Source organism: Mustela putorius, unplaced genomic scaffold, assembly GCF_011764305.1.
Source record: "Mustela putorius furo isolate JIRA1106 unplaced genomic scaffold, ASM1176430v1.1 tig00003983_pilon_pilon_pilon, whole genome shotgun sequence".
Taxonomy (NCBI): domain Eukaryota; kingdom Metazoa; phylum Chordata; class Mammalia; order Carnivora; family Mustelidae; genus Mustela; species Mustela putorius.
The window spans coordinates 7,792,808-7,807,181 of NW_025422123.1; the positions used below are offsets into that span (position 1 = coordinate 7,792,808).

The following is a 14,374-nucleotide window of genomic DNA, read 5'->3' on the forward strand; positions in this document are numbered from 1 at the left end:
CTGAGATGCTGACAACACTTCTGAGAACCCTAATCACTGGGCCAGGTGAGCTAAACACAGTCCCATAGGTATGGCACCCAAGAAGGGGCAACAAATGTCAAGCCAACACCGTCTAGCCCTCCAGGGATGGGGAAACCCATCCACGTTTTAAGTAGCAGTGCCAGACTCAGGGGGAGCTGGCATTTGCTGAAATAGGAATGCATTTTCATGGGAGGGACCGGATAGTGAGCCCTCTCACTGCTGACCCATGCAAGAGCTGATCTACAACCTTAGCCTGGCTGGGGGACATTGCTGAAGAATCACAGCATTGATAAGGAAGTCCTTTTCCTCCCATTCAAAGGACATCAAGGACATTTCTCCCTTTTCCCTTTTCCCCATTTCTTCAAAGGACTTGGAGGAAACCAGAATTTTCAGTAGAACTGGGTGACAGAAGATTCCTGGCAACTTTGAAGACCATAATGATACACATTCATCTCACTTCCTGACCCTCTTGACAGGCCAGCTAAGTTACTTAATATTCTAATATCCTGAATCCCTTGCTTAGAAAATCTCATTTGTTTATATAAAGGGAAAATTAAAGCCATACAGTAGGCTTCATGAGAAATTACTGGAGTTGAGTTAGATTTGAAGCAGGACACCCACGACCAATACTCCCTCCTCCAACAAATTAAAAACCAGCACAGCCCCATGAAAATGAGCTTTCCTGATTCTTCTCACCCAAAACAGAATGACAACAGTATGGCCCTTCATCCACCTGCCTCCCGTGTCCTTATTCCTCACCCATGATCAATTAAGCTCTCCTCAGCCTAGTCAGAAGCAAGTGTCCTCTGTCACCCATCCCACGAGAAGGTACAATCTTAAAGATTAAGAGTGTGTCCTTTGGGGCGCCTGGGTGGCTCAGTGGGTTAAGCCACTGCCTTCGGCTCAGGTCATGATCTCAGGGTCCTGGGATCGAGTCCCGCATCGGGCTCTCTGCTCAGCGGGGAGCCTGCTTCCCTCTCTCTCTCTGCCTGCCTCTCCATCTACTTGTGATTTCTCTCTGTCAAATAAATAAATAAAATCTTTAAAAAAAAAAAAAAGAGTGTGTCCTTTGACTTCAGACTGCTAGGATGGGCTTCCCAGCATCATCTCTGACCCATGGTTGACCGGTTATTTCACCTCCTACAGCATCGATCTCCTTTTCTGTAAAATGGGAATAAAAATAGTGACAAACTCACAAGGTGCTGTGGTGATGAACAGACAAAATACTTAGTAAGACTTTAGCAGTTGTTAGCTATTATGAATTCCAAAATGCCCTGGCCCAAACCTTATCCTTTCTGTTTCCAAACATGATCATTTTTCCTGTTTTTATGCTTCTGATCCTGCCATTTTTTTCCCCCACCACCGGAATGCTTTTCTCCGTGCATCTACTTTACAGAGCAGCTGAATGCTGTTTTTACCAGGAAACCCAACTTGGTTTCCCCAGATGGAAGTTTGTCCCCCTCCTCAGAAACCCCTCAGCACTGCCTTAGTACAGAAGAGCCTGGCTCAGGAACCAGCCAACCTGCTTGGGAATTCTGGGCTCTCCCTCTGCCTAGCCATTTGGTGCTGGCAAGTGTTCACATCTGTGTCATTAAATAACAAAATTCAACTGAGTATATTTGAAGATCAAATCGGCTCTATTAAATGATGCGTGAATCAGGCGGGCAGCACCCCGTCCAGCATCCTGTCCCATCCGTCCAAGTAGAAAGGAGCCCCACAGAGCTATAGGAGAGAGAAGATTTTAAAGGCAGAGAAGAGGGCAGAAAAAGGAAATTATCAGCAAAAAATGTACATTTGACCTTGAACAATACAAGTTTATGAGCACTAACCATCCCCCTCCATGTAGTTGCAAATCTACATATAACTTTTGACTCTCCCAAAAACATACCTAATATCCTGCTATTGATGAAACATAAAGAGCCAATTAATACATGTTTTGTGTATAATATAAATTATATGCTGTATTCTTATAATAAAAAAAGCTAGATAAAAGAGAATGTTATTCATAAGTTCATAAGGAAGAAAAAATACATTTACAGTATTGTACTGAATTTATTTAAAAAATTCCTGCATCTAAGTGGACCCACTTAAGGGTCACTTGTGTTGTTTCAGGTAAGGTCAGCCTCCTAAGGGTAATGGAAAGAGCCTATGGGGGTAGATTGCTTTCCTAGTGCTGACTGGACAATTCCATGTTAACTGGCTAAAGCTTACATTCCTATGGGGTTGAAGCTTCAATGAGGTTATTAGCGTTGTCTTGTTTTACTGACATCAGGTTTAGCAAAAGTGACTCCATTTGGGGCCTGCTCCCTCCTTTTTCACAGTGTAATGGGAATAACATTAGCAATGACAAGAAGGATTAAATGAGTCACAGAAAGTATTTAGCACAGTACCTGGCACGTTAAAAAAATATTCTCTGGGTGTTTGCTATCTTTGTTACCACTGTGTCAGTATCCTGCCTCTCATTTGCAGGTGTCTTGAGCACAGCAGGGTGTTTATGTCTGTCCTGCATGAAGTCTTGCAGATGTTACTAAGGTGACCACACATCCTGGTTCGCCCGATATCCAAGCATAGATATTAATAGTGACTTCTTTCTCCCTAAAAAATGCCATCGTTTGGTTAATACATGAGCCACTGAATTACCCACTTGGCAAATATGTATTGAATAAGTGAAGGAAGGTATGAATGAGGTTTGTTGATCCAGATCCCATGACTCAGTTACTTCCCTCACTCCAGACTCACAGCTGACAGTCAGAAAGCTCCTCCGCATTCTCCCTGCTGTGACCTCCAAGCCCTCTGTGCACTTGACCTGACCCTGTCACTTTGGAATGTTCCACTCCAACGGTGTATCCTACTTAGTTCTCCCTTCCTCTGAGACCCTTCTCCCTCTTGTCCTCTGCACACCTGAAAACCCATACAAACTCCTTCACACTGAGATAATAATACATAGTCGTTTAATGGGATGGGTGAAAAGAGCTTTTAGTTTAACACAAAACAATGTTTTAATCCCAAAAGATGAAAATTCTGACATCAGAAATAAGCTCTTACAGGATGGTCACTTGCCAGGGGAAGACACCATTAACCTCCATGGAATCCTTTTATAGATCTGTATTTATTTTCTGAGGCAGGATGTGGGTCTCTGCCCCCATCATTCCTGTGCCCCTCCCAAGTCTCACCCCTGGTAGGATTGGGGTCTTTTGGTCTAATGATATATGATATATGAGCAAGAGTCTCAGGCACTGCACTCTGAAGAGTGTGATGATGACCTATAGAACATAGACTTGCTGGAATATAGCTGAGGATAAGTAACAAAATCTGGACCCAAGGGACAGTGCTTCAAGAAGGAGACCCCAGGGGACTTGGGGTTTCCAGGTGAATTTCCAACATCTAGTGGCAGAATTATATATACACATCCATTTCTTCTGCAAACTTGGTACTGAGTGTCTAGTATAGATGAAGCACTGGGTGAGGCCTTAGGGTAGGAGAGGGTAATGGACATTGGTATAGCAAAAAAAAAAAAAAAAAAAAAAAGAGTGGGCTCCTTTCCCCAAGGCCCTTATGAATTAGCTGAATAAGGGGAGCAGAAACAAGTGAAATGAGGGTCTTCTGGCATCACATATGAAACAAGTATGGAGCTACACAGCACAAAAGTTCCAAGTCACCAGGGTAAAAGACTTGGAGAGTCTTTGGGTATTGCCCCAGCATTCTCAGTGCTGGTAGGAAGTGGTGGGCTCCTAGTTTGGGAGACAGGAGAGCAGGCCTGGTGGAGGGGACCCTGGTTGACCTCATTCTAAAAACAGGAACAGGCATGGAACATGGTCCAGTGTTCATTCCACCCCAGCTCTCCCAAGAAAGTAAGAGAGACACTATGAAGATTAAATCCACTGTCAGTTTTAGAGGAGGCAAGCCCTGTTCCAAATTAACAGAGCAATTAACCTGTAGAGCCAGAGGAACACACACAACCTGGCAACTTTCAAAGCATGTAATTTATCCAATTAAACATTTTATACCACTGTTAGCTACATTGGGTTAGTGTATTAGTAACCCAAAAGGTCTCTAATTCCTAGGCCTTTTGGATTTTTCATCTTTCTGCCCAGGTACATCTGTCTGCCTATACAATTATCTCATCCAAAGCACACTATATGATATAATTATATGGAAGTTTATTTAACTCTATTTCTGTTCCGTGGACCATATATTACTCAAAGTTTATATAAGCTGCTTAGAAATGGTGTTCCAGTTTTTTTTTTTTTTTTTGCAGTTTTAGTCCTTTATCTGATAATCAGCAATTAGTTCTCATTCACATTAACAGTCTGTAGATTTCTGAAAGTGGTGACAGGTACATAGGTAACCAACGTATAGAGCTTGTTTAGTGAACCTTCATACCCCTTCTGTTTTCTGGACCACTACTCGTGAATATAGGATGGAACATTCCTTATTCCTTCGGTCCAGATAGCTTTGTTGAGCTTGGTTTCAACATGCACATCTACAGTTCCCATCTCCTTCACGGCAAGATCTCTTTGAGAGCCCGAGGGGCATGCTTCTCCAGAAACCACTCCGTGGATGCACCTGTGAATGTCAATGGTGTGTTCTCTGGTCACTACCTCATTGAAGACAGAATGAACCTTCTTCTTGCCACCTTTTTTGCAGAAGCCATTCTGCCAGGCCCAGGGTGAAAAGTGGTTTCCCAGATTTTCATAAAGCTTCCTTCCTTTCTTCTATTCATATACTTTTTAAGAACTTGTTGACACCCTGTTGTCCATGCATTTTTACTTGACCAACCCAATACACAATGAGTGCCCCCAAGATCCTACCCCCACATAACTCACTTGACACTTGCCTCATATTTTGTCTTGCACCTGATAGAGCACAAATTTGTTGAGGGGAAGGATCAAGTCTTCTATTTCAATCACTTGTAGATGTGGAAGAATGCTCAGTACCTAATGGAGCTTTAAATACATGATAGGTAGGTGCTGACCCAGCAGAGCTTGGGTGACAGCCATGCACTTTAGCAAGAGCACAAGTTTTATAAACTAAGCCCACCTCTTCTGGCAGCCCAACCCAATCAAATCTGTGGGCAAGGAATAGTATTTACGCTTGTATCACTTAGAAACTTCCAGGTGACAGGAAACCTAATTCAAGTGGCTTAAACAAAAGACAAAATGAATTCATGCAGATAATCACAAATCCCAGGGACAGTCTGGCTCTGGGTGTATTTGGGTTCAGAACTCAAATTGTATCATTAAACAAGATTTTCCCTATCTCTCAAATTTATCTTCTCACATTTTGGCTTTGCTTCTAGGCTCTTCCTGCTAACATGATAGGAATGTGATAGCTTGAAACCTAATAATGTCTCAGCCAATGTAAGAGAGTACCACCATCTACCCTAACTGTCTGATGGAATCTCATCAGCTCTGATTTGCTTACATGCCAATCCCCAGACCAATCACAAGATCCATAGGAAAGCAGTGTGCTTATGGCTTAAACCTCGATCATATGTTATACTCCTACAGCCCAGGAAACTATGCTTTTAACAAGTTATCCATGTTTTTCTAGCATACATTATAGTTTGGGCATTGTTATTCTAGGGTTTGTCCAAGTAGGTACCCAAGAGAGTGGAGAAGATCTTTGGAGGCTGGGAGTACAGATAGCTTACTGTCTCAGACATCTATATAGACATGGAGTTGCTTAAGATGGTGATGGGGCTTGGGACCAGGGGACAACAGAAGACTGTTAGCTGGAGGTCCTTCCTATCAAAGAATAAACTTCATTTAGCAGGACTCAAAGATGTTTTGAGACTTTGGTCCCCCACTTGGATCCATCTGACTCAAAGTCATGGAATTGTGAAATTTCAGCTTTGGAAAGGCCTATAAGGGTCATGTAATCCAAACCCAATCACCATTTGATCCCCACGTTCCCTAGACATCATTTCTTGCCAACTGGTCACCAGGCTATTTCATAAATACTTCCCCCCACCCCAATGGAGTAGTCCTCCCTTCTCGAAACAGCGAAACCATCTTCTCACATCTGTATGCTTAAAATGTTTTAATCTATTTGGCAAAAGTTCATCTCTTCATAAATTTCTTCCATCAGCCCTGGTTGTCTCTCTTGGAAAGATATAGGACAATTCGATTCTTTGTTCCAAAAGACAGCCCCTTGTGCATGGTGTGTGAAGACAGTTATATAACCTCTGGTGACTCCAGCCTACAGGATAAACGGCCTGGACTCTCTCTGTCCTATCTCAGGTGACATGGAATCTTATCTCCTTACTCTCTTGGCTGGCCTCCTCCTGAAGGTATTCTACTTGGTCTGTCCCTCCTTCTTAAAGCATGCTCAGAACCCAATAGCACTCTGACACTTATCTGAGAAGAGAGCAGACTATTGTCTCATTCTAGACACTACCCTTTCATTGCTATGCCTTAGCATTGCTGTAACTATTATAGCAACCACCTCTCAGTGTTTACTCACAGTGGGTTTTCTTCCAATCCCCCAACTCGGGCTTACACAGCTAAACTACATCTGTCCATTGTATATCCTGCAGAGTTTTTTGTGAACCCAAGTTTATGACCTTAGGGATAATGAGCAAATTTCAGGCAGGAAGAATAATCTAAACAATTCTATTACAGCTGCCTACTCATTAATAATTGTAATCTTTTAAATAGCACTAAGGATCTAAAAAATAAAATTCAACAAACATCAAGCACTGCTATATATCAGTACTGAGAACATGAAGATGAAAAGGGGGGGGGGGAATTGCTTGCTTTTGGTGGGGCTCACAATCTGGCCAAGGAAATAGAGCTCAACAACCAACCCTAAAACAGTGGGTGCAGTTAACATGGTAATGGTATGTACAAACTGTCCTCCCACTGTGAAGGGACTGTGGGGCCTTACCCAAGAGCTGACATCAGAGCTGGATTTGGAAAAGCATATCTAATTTCTGCAGTCAGCAAAGGAGAGGCCAGATATTCCGGGCAGCAAGAGCAGCATGCAAAGGTCTAGAAGCATAAACGTGATGCATGCTCCTGGAGCTGGGACTCAGCCTGGGTGGTTGGAATCTACAGGGAGAGAAGCTGGGGAGGAAGGCTGGAAAGTCAGGCTTCAGCTCAGTCATGAGGGCCTGACGTCTGCATCTTATCCTGTGGTCTCTGGGAAGAGGGTAAAGATCCTTGAAGAAGAATTGACAAGTGGAGACCCTGGAAGCAAGGAGACCAGAGAAGAGATCCCTAGAGTTAAGCAAGGAATGGTATCTAGAATATATACAAATTTCTTGCAGATCAGTAAAGATAGAACAATAGGAAAATAAGCCAAGGTATGAACAGGTGATTCATAGAACGGAAAATATGAATGGCCATTAAATAAACATAAAAATGTCAACTTCATAAACAATCAAGGAAATTAAAATTAAGATCACAATACGGCTCCATTTCACCACCATCAGACTGGCAAAATTTGAAAGTCTGGCCATACTGAACATTCATGAAACACTCGCACGCTGCTAGTGAAAGTATGAGTTACAGGCCTGCTTTGGAAAGCAATGTGTCCTCGTCTAATCGAGCTGCAATATACACACCATTGCATCCAGCACTCCACTTCCAGTGCTGGTCCCAGGGAAATCCCCTCATGTGTTCAAAGAGACATATACAAAGATGGTCACTATGACACTGCTTGTGATAGTAGAGAGAGAGGGAGAGAGACAGAGAAAAGGAGAGAGAGAAACTACCAACATGATGGCTATTGTGGGCTGAACTGAATTCCCCCAAAGCTCATGTGTTAAAATCCTAAACCTCCAGGACCTCAGATGGTAACTGTATTTGCAGATAGGGTCTTTTTTTTTTTTTTAAACTAACACATAATATATGATTTGTTTCAGGGGTACAGGTCTATGAATCATAAGTCTTACACACTTCACAGCTCTCACCATAGCACATACCTCCCCAATGTCATCCCCCAGCCACACCATCCCTCCCACCTCTGTCCACTCCAGCAGCCCTCAGTTTGTTTCCTGAGATTAGGAGTCTCTTATGGTTTGTCTCCCTCTCTGGTTTCATCTTGCTTCATTTTTCCCTCCCTTCCCCTATGATCCTTTGTTTTGTTTCTCAAATTCCTCATATCAGTGAGATCATATGATAATTGCCTTTTTCTGATGGACTCATTTCACTTAGCATAGTTCCATCCACGTCATTGCAATTGGCAAGATTTCATGGTTTTTTGATGGCTGCCTAGTATTCCCTTGTGTGTATCTAAATGTCTATATGTACATATATATACCACAGAAGGTAGGGTCTTTAAAACGGTGATTAAGTTACAATGAGGCAATCCAGTATGACTGATGTCTTTCTAGGAAGAGGAAATGAGACACAGGGAGAAGCAGTGGCCATTTACAAGCCCAGGAGAGGGTCCTCAGAAGAAACCAACCCTGCCAACGTATTCATCTTGCCCCCTCTAGCCTCCAGAACTGCAAGGAAATGAATTTTTTTTAAAGATTTAATTTGTTTATTTGACAGAGAGAAAGAGATCACAAGAAGGCAGAGAGGCAGACAGAGAGAGAGAGAGGGGAAAGCAGGCTCCTGCTGAGCAGAGAGCCTGATGCGGGGCTCAATCCCAGGACCCTGCTATCATGACCTGAGCCGAAGGCAGAGGCTTAACCCACTGAGCCACCCAGGCGCCCCAAGGAAATGAATTTTTGTTGTTTGGACCACCCAGTCTTTAGCACTTTGTCACAGCAGCCCTAACAAGCTAATACACTGGACTCCAATGAAGGCTTGAAATTAAAATTAATTCAATTAAAAGAAGAAACTGGATCTACGTGTATCAACATGGCTACAGCCTGAAAACATAACATTGAATCAAAACCTAAGTTACTCGGGGCACCTGGATGGCTCTGTCTGTTAAGCGTCCAGCTCTTGGTCATGATCTTAGGTCATGATCTCAAGGTCATGAGATGAAGCCCTGCATTGGGCTCCCCACTGGGTGTGGAGCCTGCTTAAAATTCTCTCTTTCGCCTCTCCCGTTCTCCCTCCCCTCCCCTCCCTCTTTCAAATAAATAAATAAAGTTTAAAAAAAATACTAAGCTACAAAAAGTACATTCAGTTGGAGACCAATTCTGTACCTTCATGGCTGGAAATAATACAGAACCATTTCAGGCTATCAGTGACAGAGGAGGGGAGGGTGGGAGCAGGACAGTGGGGAAGTGGGAAGGGGCTTCAGCTATAAGATTATATACACACCCACGTATAGAATGCCCGTGGTATCTATATTACGTATACATGCATGGAGTGTACGTAATGTACACAGGTATGGAATAAGAAGATGTGAGCTTTTTTTTTTTTAATTGTGGTGGTAGGCACACGGCGTGCTTTTCTCTGCATCTTATTGTAACTTAAAACCTTTTAACAATTTCTTTAAAACACTGTTTTACAAGGCAATGGTACAAGCCTGGGAGAGAAGTGGTAAAGTCTTGAAAAGGCGCAGCAGCTCAGGAGAAACTCACCGATATCACATGGTAAGGGACTATTTTTTTCTCTTCTGTTATATATTCCTTTTCTTCCAGGCGATGGTGTAGCTCTCTTGTTCAAAAATGACTGTACTAGCCGCTTTCTTCCCAGTACAAGTCCCGGGAGTGGCAGCGTCAAGAGACTCCGTTCATGTACTCCTTTTAAGTTCAGAGAAACCTTCTCTAGGTGTACGGCTAGCAAAAGCCTTTGCCCAGGTGGCCCTGCCTTTAAGAAGGATGTCCAGAGCATGCCCTCAGTGTGGAGTGTTCAGAAATCTAGACATGGACACGTTCATTCTGCCCGAAATGGCCTAGGAGCAGGCCCAGGGATGTACCTAAGGGCACAGGGGTGTTTCCAGTTCCACTGTGGCCTCTAATGATCCCTTTCCCTGGGCAAGTTGCCAATCCCTGAGGCTCAGTTTCCCCTTCAGGGAAGCCAGGGGTTCGGACTCGATGACATCTGTCTCTCTCTTCTCGTGCTCTGGGGGCTGGGAGCACAGGCCCCGCTAAGGCCCAGCAGCCACCAAGTTAGGCCAGGCCCTGCCTCCGCTGAGCTGCCTGGGAAGGTGTGCGCACTTGTCGCCTCCTGATGAGGCAGGTGCGATGCTCACTTCTGAGTCTTAGTGTATCAATCAACACCTCCAAGGGAGCATTCTGAGATTCACAGCCAGGAAATCGACCCAGCCTTTATTTATCTAAGCTTGTTTATGGCTCCGAAGGCTGTGCGATTTACTTGCAGTCTAAGAGCTCTATCCAGCTCAATGTGGGTCTATATTTGGTTCCAACTTGAAAATCATAACTGCTAAAATCCCACATCGAGCAGACAGTTGGCACGTTAGGCCCTGTTTCTGGGGCTAAAGTGGGATATGTCAGAGATAATCAACCAAGCAATCAATCAATACTTGTTGACTCCTTGTCCTGTGCCATCAGCTAAATTGTGAACTAGGCGGTGTGTCTGGTACCCCTTCCTGCCTGTCCCCACAACCTCAGCACCTTCTGGGCCCCCTGCCTTGTTCCAGGACCTGGTACCCTCCATCCCACTTCTTTGCATGATCCAAACTCTGTCTCAGGGGAGAATCTCCCTCAGTCATTGAGCCCTTGAACTGGCCCTGTTCAAAGGACCACTTTGTGCCTTCCTGTGGGACTTTTGGGCATCAGGGAATAAGCAGGTGGCAAATATACATTCTCTAATATACCATCTTTACTCCCTTCTCCCACCCCATGGCTCTCTGTCCATCCTGGAGAGGGAATGATTTCTGACACCGCCACTTGCTTTTGATCAGTCTTGGGGCAGCTTGCTCAACTCTCTGAGCCCTAGTGCCCTCATCCCTAAAATGGGCCAACAGTGCCTACCCTCCTGGCATACCTGAAGCCCCTAGCACATAGAGGCAGCTCAATAATAACGGATGATTTTTGCAAACCAGTGAGCTTAGAGGAGGGCAGGAGGCTTCCCGGGGCCTCCAGCTCCCACCACAGGATGCACTGGGTCATGCACTGGGAATTTCAAAGGAAGAAGCCCTGGTTCATGATCTCAAGGGCTTTGGTTCTAGCGGGGAGCTAATGTCACGTTAGAGAACATAAACAGTGACCAACAGACAGCAGCACTGGGAGTAAGCTGACCACCCCCTACCCGAGGGTCACAGAACTAGAGTTTAGGCCCTCACTCTGTGATGGTTAGCTATGGGATAGACTCCCAAATGGGCTCTGAGACAGAGAGATTCCCATTCTGCTCTTCACCTAACCGCTGGGGTCCCCTGGCCTCTGTTCCCTCCTCTATAAAATGAGAAAGGGGTGAGGGAGGTTAACTTTCAAGGTCCATTTCTGGCCTTACGCTCTAAATGGTTTTCATTATCTCTCTCAAAAGCTTTCCTGCTTTTCTTCTTTCCATAAACCTTTCTTAATACAACAAACAAAACAAAGACTCCTGTCTATATAGAGTGTACATGGGGAGGGAAGCCGACAACAAAGACAAGCAAAACATACAGGACACCAGGGTTTAGGAGAGCTCCAGAGGAAAATAGAGGGGAGGCCTGAGAGGAGGCATGCGATTTTAGCTGGAGAAGGCTTCTCTGAGCGGCAGCACCTGAGCAAAGACCAAGACAAGGAGCAGGAAACAGAGGGGGCAGAGGTGCAAGAGCTTCGGACGTGTGGGCAGGTCATCTGTAGTAACAGGCAGCCGGGCAGGGTACTTGAGCATGGGTGCAGGCGGGAGAACATGTGGACGTCCCTTCCCATGACTTCTGTGTCCCCAGTGAAATAAGACGTGAGGTCATCAGCTGAGTGGGAGCCTAGGGTTGGGGGAGACGCAAGAAGCTCTAATTAGATACACAGCAGAGTGTGAACAAGCACAGACATGGGAAATGGAGAAACTGGCCAGCATGCCCTCAAAGGGGTACAACGAAACATTCTTTAAACCCATTCATACATTCATTTGGCAAAATGTGAGTGAGTGCTCTGGGCCAGCGCCATGCTAGGCAGTGCCAGACCAAGAGGCCTGGGAGAAGGGTCACCACACATCCCTATGGCCCAGGGTTATCCCTGGGAGGTGGGTGTGGGAAATTTCACAGGAAGGGAAGGAACCAGTCCAGGGCCTGATCGTGAGCTGGTTACCGCCGTGAGCACTTGGGATGCGAGCCCACTGGGGGACCCTGGCAGATTGTGGAGAACAGCCCACAGATCTGTCCCAGAGGAGGAAGCTGGGGATCTCCACACCAGCTCCAGTTCGTCACTGGCCACAGCTGCCCCTGGCTCATGGGTTAGCTTGGGTCTTTCCAGCTGCTCCAGTGAATAGAGGAAGGCCTCCAGCTTGCAGTAGGAAAATGTCAGAATGTACAAGAACAGTGAGTGTCAAGAAAATATGAGCAGGCCCCAGCAACATCTATACCACTCTTGGAAGTGTCTTGGTTTGGATAAAAGATCGTATGTCACCCTAAGTACAAGACACGGTCCTTCCTTTCAAAGAATGAATTTATTGAAGGAAGCTAAGAAGAGGCTCAAACCTGAAAGAAAAAAGAAATGGTAAGAGAAGAAACCAGAGGCACAGGGTAACTTCCAAGTGAGTCTAGCCTTGAAGGGATCAGCGGAGGAAGCCGTCTCGCGGGCTGGGATGGAAGGTTCACAGAGGACGGGTGCCCAGCTGGGTGGCAATTGAGTGAGTAGAAAAGCAACAAAGGGCAAGAATGAAGACCTGCTTTACGGGGATAGGTTTATTCTGCCTTTGTGGCCACAACCAACACAAAGACAGGTGGCTGCTGCTGATGTGGGGACCCCAAGGCGTGGCAGAGAAAGACTGATGCTCGTCCAGAGCCCCCTCTGGCCACCTGCATCCTACAGGTGCAAGACTGTCTTGATTTGCAGCCAAGGCTGCTGTTTGGGAAGCAGTCATGGTTCAGAGGCTCTGCTTCGGGGAAGCATAAAACAAAGAAGGAGATTCTCATGGGCTGTTATAAAGCAGTCTCAAAAATATATCTCTGATTTCCAGCCTTCCTGCACAGGGCACCTGCTGAAGATATAGCCATGATTCATGACAACAAATGACCCCCACATCATCCTTCCTACAACGCCATCTAAGTTTAGCAAGTTTGGCCTCTGGTTCATCCACCCCTGGAGAGGGGACCGAGCACTTGGATGGCGCCCTCTGATGAGGATAAATTAATTAGCACAAAAGCACGCAGCCGCAGACGGACCACCTAGGTTTGAGTGTTCTAATGAAGACGGTGACTGGATGAGGCTGAATCAGGCCAGTACTGCCCCAGGGCCTGATGGCTGTTCACTGTCTGCCTGGAGGCCAGGCCCTCACATGCTGCTAGCTTTAACCCCCTCCATTCTCAAGCCATTCTCGAGCCCCCCTCCTTCTGCCAGCTCCACACTGAGTTACGACTCTGGTCCAGGTGCCAAGGTCAGCCTGAGTCCCAGACCTCTCCGCAGAATTCACAGAGGAACCAGGAACCTATGTCTCTGCTCCAAACTCATCTTCCTGTCCCTTGGCTGACAAACTGATTGTCCTCAAACGCAGTTGTGTTCTTTTGGGCACCCCCCACCCTCCCAGGGCTCAGGAACCTTCCATACCTCTTTAGGACTCACCGAATAGAACCCACATTTGAATGAAGGCCCTTCATCAGCCACCCCCTGCCCTCTGCCTCCCCTTGTCTCAGCTCCTCACTTGCTGGCAAGGCTGATCCGTGGCAGCCAAACCCCCCAACCCGCTCTCCTCACAGACCTCACTGCTGCCTACTCACGGATCACCATTTTCCCATCTTCTCCACCTCACACCCGTCCTCTCCCTGGCAAATCCATCGCTGTGGCCCGAACAAAAGAGGTGGCAATTCCAACCTTTCCTAAAGACCACATTCTTGCCATGCGATGAGAGGCCGGTGTGATCTTCACTTCAGGCCCAACATTCCTGATGATGCAATGAACAAGCAGAGAAGCCCCTCCTGGTCAGCCCCTCCCTTTTCAGATACCCCTCTCCACCCACCGCCGAGGTGGTGGAGAGCAGGCGTGACAGTTAGGGTTTGAGCTCTGGGCCCAACAGCTCCCCTGCATGGTAACTTGCAATTTTGCTAAAGTGCATTTTAACATTTTGAGGTGGGTTTGGTATTTGGGAATCATCTGTGGGCCCACAGAGAGGAGCCAAAGTGCCATGATTTGATAGTTTTAACTCAAATGCACTTACATCGTGTTCCTACTGTGTGCCAGGCACAGGGCAGCAGGCTTGGGTCTCTTTGCATGCAACGGACAGCCCCTCACTGAACATTGCTGTTCTGGACAAAGGAACCAGCACTGGGTCATCATTCTTTTATGTGAAATGACTAACAGGAGGTCTTGGAGTCACCATACCCAGTTTATTCACCCAAGACCTCC

At 45.9% G+C, this 14,374-nt stretch overlaps 1 pseudogene; it reads right to left on the reverse strand.

Moving 5' to 3' along the window:
• Positions 1-4,307: 4,307 nt before the first annotated feature.
• LOC101679506 lies at positions 4,308-12,896 on the reverse strand (annotated as a pseudogene).
• Between the last annotated feature and the right edge of the window lie 1,478 nt (positions 12,897-14,374).